We start from the raw sequence: 9229 nt of genomic DNA on the forward strand, positions 1-9229 counted from the left end.
GCCCCATTGGTGTTGGCCCAAGCTCAATTGTATCTAAAAATCATAAATTCTCCTCTTTTGAGCTGAGTTTCTTGGGTGTGTGTATGTGTGTGTCTGTATGGAGTGGGCAAGTGGATAGTCTCTCTCCTCTCACTCCAGAGGTGTGTTCCCTATCTCGGCCAGGTGCGTTGTATAAGCCGAGTGGTGCCCCATAGTGTGTGTGTATCTTTCCAAGAGTGTGTGTCGGGTCGTTATAGAGGCGTTCTGTGTGTTTCCATCCCGCTCACATTCTTTTGGCACCCCCACGGAGGATCTTCTTCGAGTACCTTCTGCTTCGAGCTTCAAGCTTCGAGTTTCGGGATTACAGGTTGCAGGGTGCAGATTGGAGATTTCAGGTTACAGGTTACAGGTTACAGGGACAGGTACAGGTAGAGGTGATTCACACAGGTCCAGGTAGCTGGAGTACGGTGATATACTAGCAGTGGTGTCACTTGCAGCTGTTGTGGGTATGCATCATTTGGCGTCTGTTTGAGCGCATTGTCTGTTGGATTGTACGTTACTTGTGGAAACTGCCATGGTACGCCTTTGTGGAGCCATATATGGTTTTATTTGGCAGTCCCAACCATTTCTGAGACTTGGTTTGGAAGATAGTCATTTCTGAGACTTGACTATACGCGATTTGCATTAGCCTTTGTGTGAGGGTCGATAGCGTGAGGTTTTTATTGAGCTGGGGGATTCTCAAATGTGGAGATCCTTTCGGTGATACAGGTAGCTGGAGCACCCTTTTCGTGACCTCGCCATAGGCTATGTACTAGTGAGTCCTATTTGATGCTCGGGTTCTATTGTTGACAGTTTATGCATACATAGACAGTCTATATTTTAGGTTCACACTGCTCTACTTCTGGGGAAACTCTGCCAAAATTTTTCCAAATTGTGATGGCTGGTTTTTTGGTCTTTTGAGCCATTTATGATGTTATGCTGCTGAAATTTTGGCAAAATCAGAGGATAAGTCAGGTGTGCTTTCTTGGGAGCTGCATGGTGGGATTTAATGGATGATCAAAATGGCCCTCAATTCACTCCTTTTCATTTAACTCAAAGAATCCAGATTAATGTTCATGTGTCCAGAAAGATCTTTTTCCAGCAGCGCCTAGTCTTTATGTTCGGGCCAAGAAGATTAAGATAGATACTCGAATGTCCTTTGCCTATTGTATTCCGATGATCAACTATGAAAACTCATTTGATGTGCATGTGTTTGTCCTTATCTAAAGTTGAGCTCCACTAAAGTTAATTTCTGGGATTGAGTCAGTCAAAAGTTTTTGGGGTTTTGGTGCCCCCACGGAGAATCTTCTTCGAGTACCTTCTGCTTCGAGCTTCAAGCTTCGAGATTCAGGGCTACAGGTTACAGGTTACAGGTTACAGGTACAGATGATTCACACAGGTAGAGGTAGCTGGAGTAGAATGATATACTAGCAGTGGTGTCACTTGCAGCTGTTGTGGGTATGGATCATTTGGTGCCTGTTTGAGCGCATTGTCTATTGGATTGTACGTTACTTATGGAAACTGCCATTGTACGTCTTTGTGGAGCCATATTTGGTTTTATTTGGAAGTCCCAGCCATTTCTGAGACTTGGTGTGAAAGATAGTCATTTCTGAGACTTGACTATACACGATTTGCATTAGCCTTTGTGTGAGGGTCGATAGCGTGAGGTTTTTATTGAGCTAGGGGATTCTCAAATGTGGAGATCCTTTCGGTGATACAGGTAACTGGAGAACCCTTTTGGTGACCTCGGCATAGGCTATGTACTAGTGATTCCTACTTGATGCTCGGGTTCTATTGTTGACAGTTTATGCATACATATACAATCTATATTTTGGGTTCTCACTGCTCTACTTATGGGGAAACTCTGTCAAAATTTTTTCAAGTTATGATGGCTGGTCTTTTAGTCTTTTAAGGAATTTATGATGTTATGCTGCTGAAATTTTGGCAAAACCAGAGGATAAGACAGGTGTGCTTTCTTGGGAGCTGCATGGTTGACTTTAATGGATGATCAAAATGGCCCTCAATTCACTCCTTTTCATTTAACTCAGAGAATCCAGATAAATGTTCATGTGTCCAGGAAGATTTTGTTCCAGTAGCGCATAATCTTTATGTTCGAGACAAGAAGATTAAGGGAGATACTGGAATGTCCTTTGCTTGTTGTAATTCCGATGATCAACTATGAAAACTCATTTGATGTGCATATGTTTGTCCTTATCTAAAGCTGAGCTCCATTGAAGTTTCTGGGGATTGGGTAGTGAAAAGTTTTGGGTTCTTGCACGTGTGTTGGAAGAGGTTCTTAAAGCATTAAACTTGGGTAGCCATGGCTTTCTCTTATCCGGAATTTCATGGAGGAAGTGGTGAAGATGCGGAAGACTTTCTGGAGCAAGTCGAGGTGGCATGCATAAGCAACAATATGTGGGATGAGGAGAATATTTTGAGGCTATTTGGATTGCTTTTGAAAGATGAGGCCCGTGTTTGGTTCATGGATTTGGAAGCTAAAGAAGCAGTGGATTCTTCTTATGGTTTGAGTCTTGACAAGTTTATAGACTCTTTTTTAGAGCGTTTCCAGGTTTTTGAAGATGCAAATGCACTATGGAATGAGCTCAATGCTCTTAAGCAAGGTTCTTGTCAAGGTGTTGATGCCTATGTACAAGGTTTTACAGATTTATGGACTCGTTGGTGTGTTGCTCTTAAGGATGAGACCCCCCCTTGTTCATTGAAGAAAAGTTCTTTTGTTGATGGTTTGTCACCTTGGTTGCGGTTTGAGGTTGAGTTGAAGAGGCCCAAGTCTTTTGAAGATGCAGTATGCATTGCAAAGCACAAGGAATGGAAGTTTAAGCGTTGTCAGGAGTTTTTGGAGCAAGGTATTGCGCATATGTACATATACATGTATGGTGCATCGAATAAAGGATTGCCCATTTTCTAGAGCCAGGTGGTTATGTGCGGCCCACATGTGTACGGGTAGGACAGCATGTACATAGTGCATCGATTTTCACTATTACCAGTACCACTGTGTTTTTCTACAATAATGAGGAGTTTATAGAGCGTAAAACTTCTCGAGGAAGCTATCCGCGGGCCGACGACGTGAGGTCAGCAGGTGCGTCAGATGGCATCTAGTGGCGTCAGGAGGGCGAACGGGGTCAATATTTGCACGTGGATGAATATGGACACAAAGTGGTGTTTTCTTGTGAGAGTTATGCAGAAAGGTCATCATTAGGACCACTTTTTGGGGCCACTTCACGTGGTGGCGAGATGCATTATTGGAAAAAAGCTGAGTGCCAGGTGTGCGAATGATGCAAAAAGGTGACAACTATGCACTGCGAGGTCAGTTTTTGGCCTGTTCGGGGTCCGTTTGAGGTCATCTAAAAGGCCAAGGGTGCCCAACTAAAAAATCTAAGTGTGGGAACTGAAAAAACAGAGAGAAGACCAGAAAAAACGTGGAGAAGAGAGGAGGAACAGCCGCAGGTGTGTTTTTGCTCATTTTGGAGCCTGTTTTGGTCGTAAACTGCTCATCCGAGGTCGGATTTGAGCACTTTGACATTGTAGACTGGGGTTTTGGGCCGTTCCGGACGCGATGGCGCTGTCCATTTTTCCAAATTCATCACTCTTTTCCTGCTGTTTTTCTGTGTAAGTCTCTCCTATGAGCGAAGTTTCTGCTCTAGTTTGTGATTGTATCTGGTATCTTTTACCCATATTGTGTGAGCTGTTTGCCCCATTGGTGTTGGCCTAAGCTCATTTGTATCTAAACATCAGAAGTTCTCCTCTTTTGAGCAGAGTTTTTGGGTGTGTGTGTGTGTGTGTGTGTGTGTCCGTGTGGAGTGGGCAAGTGGATAGTCTCTCTCCTCTCACTCCAGAGGTGTGTTCCCTGTCTCGGCCAGGTGTGTTGTCTAAGCCGAGTGGTGCCCCATAGTGTGTGTGTATCTTCCCAAGAGTGTGTGTCGGGTCGTTATAGAGGCGTTGTGTGTGTTTTCATCCCACTCACATTCTTTTGGCGCCCCCACGGAGGATCTTCTTCGAGTACCTTCTGCTTCGAGCTTCGAGCTTCGAGCTTCGGGATTACAGATTATAGATTACAGGTTGCAGGTTGCAGGTTGCAGATTACAGGTTACAGGTTACAGGTACAGGTACAGGGGATTCACATAGGTACAGGTAGCTGGAGTCTAGTGATATACTAGCATTGATGTCACTTGCAGTTGTTGTGGGAATGCATCACTTGGCGCCTATTTGAGCGCATTGTCTGCTGGATTGTACGTTACTTGTGGAAACTGCCATTGTACGCATTTGTGGAGCCATACTTGGTTGTATTTGGCAGTCCCAGCCATTTCTGAGACTTGGTTTGGAAGATAGTCATTTCTGAGACTTGACTATACGCGATTTGCATTAGCCTTCGTGTGAGGGTCGATAGCGTGAGGTTTTTATTGAGCTGGGGGATTCTCAAATGTAGAGATCCTTTCGGTAATACAGGTAACTGGAGCACCCTTTTTGTGACCTCGCCATAGGCTATGTACTAGTGAGTCCTACTTGATGCTCGGGTTCTATTGTTGACAGTTTATGCATACATAGACAGTCTATATTTTGGGTTCCTACTGCTCTACTTCTGGGGAAACTCTGTCAAAATTTTTCCAAAGTATGATGGCTGCTCTTTTAGTCTTTTGAGCCATTTTATGCTGTTATGCTGCTGAAATTTTGGCAAAATCAGAGGATAAGACAGGTGCGCTTTCTTGGGAGCTTCATGGTTGGCTTTAATGGATGATCAAAATGGCCCTCAGTTTACTCCTTTTCATTTAACTCAAAGAATTCATATTAATGTTCATGTGTCCAGGAAGATCTTTTTCCAGCAGCGCATAGTCTTTATGTTTGGGCCAAGAAGATTGAGAGAGATCCTGGAATGTCCTTTTCCTGTTGTAATTCCGATGATCAACTATGAAAACTCATTTGATGTGCATGTGTTTGTTCTCATCTAAAGCTGAGCTCCATTGAAGTTTCTGGGGATTGGGTGGTGAAAAGTTTTGGGTTCTTGCACGTGTATTTGAAGGGGTCCTCTAGCCATGGCTTTCTCTTATCCGGAGTTTCATGGAAGAAGTGATGAAGATGTGGAAGAATTTTTGGAAAAGATGGAGGTTGCCTGCATTAGCAACCAGATTCATGACCCTACGCAAATGTTACGCCTTCTCCAAATTTGTTTGAAGAGTGATGCACGAGTTTGGTCTAAAGCATTTGAAGAGGATTTGTGTGTGGCTGATCCACCTGTAAGGTTGAGTTGGGACAATCTACGACATGGGTTGGAAGTGGAGTTTGTGAAGATAGAAGATCCTGGCAAAGTGTGGCAAGAAGTACAGGCTTTGGTGCAAAAGGAAGGTGAGCCAGTAGATGCGTACATACGTAAGTTTTCATTGGCATGGGAGCGAATGTGCAAGGCCTTAGCACCACAGGTACCCCCGCCTGACATGATGAAGAAGGACAGGTTCTTAGCTGGTCTTTGGGAGAATATACGTTGGAGAGTGGAGCTAAAGAAGCCTAGGACATATGAGGATGCACTAGAGGTAGCAAGGAACAAAGAGTGGAAGCTGAGGAAAATGAGCCAGTTAGGGGTGGAGTCTTTTCCCATGAGTTCTGAATTTCAGCCTATGGACTCTTTACAAGGGCGCATGTCAGGGGTTCATCATGAACCAGTGGTTCCTGTTACTACTCAGGTTATACCAGCAGTGGTCACTACAGCAGCGCAAGATGATGGGCTAAGGCAAGACATGAGGCAAATGGTAGATTTGATGAAGAATCTCAGCCTAAACATGCTAGGTCAAGTGGGAAATAATCGAGGTCGAGGGAGGTTTGCAAATCAGCCAGGAGGTGAAGAAAGGCCTAGGAATGGTGTTGGACAAAGCAATGGTAGGTTTTGGAGGCAGACGCCCACATGTTATAATTGTGGAGAGTTGGGCCACATCAACCCACAATGTGATAAGCCACCAAGGATGGGGGGAGACATGTATCCATTGCCAAGACAGGTGCTAACTAGGTCAAATGATTATGGCATCGAAATTAAGGGAGACGAAGGAACCAATGGACTGACCCAAGAGGAAAAGGGAAAGACAAAAGTGCTAAGTGTAGTCACCTTGGAGAAGGCATCAAAGCTAGAGGATACATTAGTGATGCCTATTGGGAAGAGGACCACAGAGGATAAGGAAGGAAGAAGTGCCCCAGGTCCTAGTAAGAAGAAAGGAAAGAGCCATGAAGGCGAGGATGTCAAGGCCAAGAGGAAAAGGAGAGCTCGTCGAAAGTTTCATGTTTCAGATTTTCCACTAGGGGATGGACAATTAAGCTATGACTTGAAGGAGGATCTGACGAGCAGGAAGGCAGATGTTACTTTTGGGCAGCTTATAGAGATGGTGCCTAAGCTAAAGTGACAGTGGAAGAGGATGGTTAACCCAATGGAGAAAGAGCCAGAGAGAGGTTCAGTGAAGGTGTTGGCAATGGATGAGCTACCAAACATTTGTCCAATAGTAGATGTGTGGCATAAAAGGAAAAATTTGGGACAAGGTTATGTGGATGGCGGAGCCCAAATATGCGTCATAACACACTCATGCGTTGAGAAGATGGGTCTCACAGTGGCTGGGGTGTCAGTTTTTCGGATCAGATTGGCAAACCATCAAAAAGTAAAATGCTTAGGTGTTGTAAAGAGCTTAGAAGTGGAAGCATATGATGCGAAGGCAGTGGTTGATTTTCATGTGATGCCAGCAGGGTTGGGAGCATATCCTATTATATTGGGCAGACCATGGTTACGTGCAGTGGGAGCTATTCAAGATTGGCGACATGGTACGATTAGCCTCTATGGAAAGACAGGTACCAAGAAGCTTTATAATATGGACACAAGGAAACGATTAGAGGAGCTTTATGAAGATGAGGATGAGTCTAGTGATGAAGACTCTTCCACGGTGACAGATGAGGACAGTGATAGCACTACCAGTAGTGATGAGGATGCTGATGTTGCATTTCTTTTGATGGACAAAGAAATACAGGAGTTTGGTTTAGTTGCATTTGCGAATGAGGTTGAAGATGAAAATGAAGGGCCTTATGAAGTGATTGAAGGGCTGATGCAAACCAAGGTTGAGTTGTCAAAGAAGCACGAATTGATGACACAAATGATCAGTGGTGGAGACCTCTCAGCTATGGAGAAGGGAATATATGTGTACATGCCGGTCTATGCCAAAGTATTTGATTCTTTTCTTGATGCAAGATTGATATATGGAATCTCTACATGTTTTCCTTGGGAACCAGGTGGAAGCTTGATTAGGTTTTTAAGGCAGGGAATACCAAGTGTTTTTGTGTGGGATCCAGGTGGAATGAATATCTCTTTTTGTTGCTGCTGAGCATGAATGCTCTAGCAGGCTAGGGGGTGGGCAAATTATGTCAGGAGTTTTTTGGAGCAAGGGATTGCGCATATGTACATATACATGCATGGTGCATCGAATAAAGGATTGCCCATTTTCTAGAGCCAGGTGGTTATGTGGGGCCCACATGTGTACAGGTAGGACAGCATGTACACAGTGCATCGATTTTCACTATTACCAGTACCACTGTGTTTTTCTACAATAATGAGGAGTTTATAGCACGTAAAACTTCTCAAGGAAGCTATCCGCAGGCCGACGACGTGAGGTCAGCAGGTGCGTCAGATGGCATCTAGTGGCGTCAAGAGGGCGAACGGGGTCAATATTTGCACGTGGATGAATATGGACACAAAGTGGTGTTTTCTTGTGAGAGTTATGCAGAAAGGTCATCATTAGGACCACTTTTTGGGGCCACTTCACGTGGTGGCGAGATGCATTATTGGAAAAAAGCTGAGTGCCAGGTGTGCGAATGATGCAAAAAGGTGACAACTATGCACTGCGAGGTCAGTTATTGGCCTGTTCGGGGTCCGTTTGAGGTCATCTAAAAGGCCAAGGGTGCCCAACTAAAAAATCTAAGTGTGGGAACTGAAAAAACAGAGAGAAGACCAGAAAAAACGTGGAGAAGAGAGGAGGAACAGCCGCAGGTGTGTTTTTGCTCATTTTGGAGCCTGTTTTGGTCGTAAACTGCTCATCCGAGGTCGGATTTGAGCACTTTGACATTGTAGACTGGGGTTTTGGGCCGTTCCGGACGCGATGGCGCTGTCCATTTTTCCAAATTCCTCACTCTTTTCTTGCTGTTTTTCTGTGTAAGTCTCTCCTATGAGCGAAGTTTCTGCTCTAGTTTGTGATTGTATCTGGTATCTTTTACCCATATTGTGTGAGCTGTTTTCCCCATTGGTGTTGGCCCAAGCTCATTTGTATCTAAACATTAGAAGTTCTCCTCTTTTGAGCAGAGTTTTTGGGTGTGTGTGTGTGTGTCCGTGTGGAGTGGGTAAGTGGATAGTCTCTCTCCTCTCACTCCAGAGGTGTGTTCCCTGTCTCGGCCAGGTGTGTTGTCTAAGCCGAGTGGTGCCCCATAGTGTGTGTGTGTGTATCTTCCCAAGAGTGTGTGTCGGGTCGTTATAGAGGCGCTGTGTGTGTTTTCATCCCGCTCACAGCGTCTTGAGGAACATGGTATCAGTACAGGTATGCATGTGAAAAATGGATTTGACATGGAAGATGAAGTTAAGCCTATGTAGGTGAAAAGTAGCCTATCCTATGATGTTTCTCGTTTCTTCCGAAGGTCTATTGTGAAGCGTAAAGAGGTCTTGCAGGTTGACAGGTTTATGGAAGAGACTAAAGAGGTGAGTAATGCTTTGGATACAAGATTGAAAAGTCTTGAAGAGGATGCATTGGCTACTTGTGTACCTTGTGATTCTGGGTGTGAGTGTGAGGTCGAGGTTATTGATGATGAGCACGTATCTTTGGATACCAGTTCCTTGAAAATTAGGTAATAGGGCAAGGTTGAGAGCCATTTTGTGGATTTGTTGGATGTGGAGCCTGTTTTGAAGCCATATTTTGATGTATGTGCAGTGATTGAACCGATTTGTGAGCATGATTGTGGTTTAGAGCAGGGATCTGTATTCTTGGAGACTGGTGAACCCATGCTAGAAGCTATGGATAGTGGTGCTAGCCATGATTATGATGTGGATAAAGTTATGTGTGATGATGAGTATGCTTATGATGATGAGAAGGGGTTTGGCATATATGAGTCCAATCTCAGCTATGTGGATGCCTATGCTAGGGATATGTGTGCTGCGGGGATACGTTTGTTCTGTGGATATCAACAA

The sequence above is a fragment of the Adiantum capillus-veneris genome, chromosome 1, assembly GCF_014529385.1.
Source record: "Adiantum capillus-veneris isolate H3 chromosome 1, ASM1452938v2, whole genome shotgun sequence".
NCBI classification, from domain to species: domain Eukaryota; kingdom Viridiplantae; phylum Streptophyta; class Polypodiopsida; order Polypodiales; family Pteridaceae; genus Adiantum; species Adiantum capillus-veneris.